Source organism: Echinops telfairi, unplaced genomic scaffold (assembly GCF_000313985.2).
Source record: "Echinops telfairi isolate 266 unplaced genomic scaffold, ASM31398v2 ScPeMD7_7422;HRSCAF=8460, whole genome shotgun sequence".
Taxonomy (NCBI): Eukaryota; Metazoa; Chordata; class Mammalia; order Afrosoricida; family Tenrecidae; genus Echinops; species Echinops telfairi.
This window is the reverse complement of record NW_022111322.1, coordinates 2,098,325-2,099,674: the sequence shown is the minus strand read 5'-3', so window position 1 is coordinate 2,099,674 and position 1,350 is coordinate 2,098,325. Positions and strand designations below refer to the sequence as shown.

General features: G+C 41.9%; 1 protein-coding gene across 1 annotated transcript in view; it reads left to right on the top strand.

The window, feature by feature from the left end:
* The window catches only part of LOC101642524 (inhibitor of carbonic anhydrase-like), a 50,411-nt gene that overhangs the window by 8,889 nt on the left and 40,172 nt on the right, over positions 1-1,350 (top strand). The window lies entirely within an intron of this gene.

Sequence of the window (1,350 nt, the reverse complement as noted above, 5' to 3'; positions counted from 1 at the left end):
GTTCAGTCGCATTAGTTCCTGGTAGGTAAGGACAGCGCATATTCCACAATTTTTAGTGCATTATTGTATGGATCATGGTTTGTTTCAAAATGATGAAATATTTCTAACCATTTGTTCTCTATTATGATTTTTGCTGATGCCCAAGATTTAACCTTTCAATATATTTTTAACCTTATCAATATATTTTTTTAATAATGATACCTCATTAAAAAGATCATTTTTGGAAATATTATTATGTGGGAAATTTTGAGTAATATGATCGAATGATTTTTGCACATCATTCCAGTACTCTCTGCTAAATTCAAGAAAATTTATGTATTTATGAAATAAATAAATAAATTACTTACCTAAATTATCCTGAAGATGCATCCAAACTTTTGCTCATGTATGCCACCGTGGAAACTGGTTAAATGGTCTCTATAAGACTATTGTCCTATCTTCACGGCTGGTGGTGGGGGTGGAGGTGGGGAGAGATGTATATAAAGTGGGGAACAAACAAGCAAGAACAAACTGGACCCCACCATCATAAGCTGGCTCCCACAAGGATGTCGCCTCTCGTTGTCTCTGACTGATAGAGTTCCTAAGACCCAGGGACCCCATTGCTCTTCCACCTTCATTTGAAATCCCCATTTACAAAAGCTAATTCAAGTTGGGTTTGATTCACATAACCGAAAGAGTAGGTGGATAGGCCGGTAGGCCACTCACTGCCATCGATTCCATGCTGACTCATATTGCCCCTATAGGGCAGGGTTGAACTGCCCGTGTGGGTTTCCAAGACAAACTCTTTATAGGAGTAGTGTGGTTTGGGACTGATGACCTTTCGGTTAGCAGCCCAGTTCATGACCATGATGCTCTCAGGACTCCTTAGGCTGGTGGGTGGGTGGGTAGGTAGGTATTGTAAAATGAGAGAGGAGGACAGAGAGAGAAGCACACAGAAACAGTACCAAGGTCAGAGAAATCCAACCTCACTTCTGAGAAGAGGCTGCAATGTTGTGCTTCTTCCAGGAGGGCCAAGACCTAGACTTAGTGGAATCCAAATCTGGGAGTGGACAAGATGGCATCTTGCAGCTGGAAAGATTCTATTGATAATACATTCATTTATTCAGCAAGCATTTACTGAGCACCTAGTGGTGTTGGGTGTTCTAGGTGCTAGGATTCTAGGTGCCATAAATTAAACAGATAAAAATGTCCCTGCCTACATGGAGCTTACATTCTGATATGGGGGTGGTGGTGAGGGGGGCGGGGCAGGGGGAAGGACATAACAACAAACAGAGAAACAAACAGAGGGTGACAAGACTAAGTTGAAAAGCAAGAGGCCAGCCAGAGTGTAGGAGGCTGAGATAGTTAAAG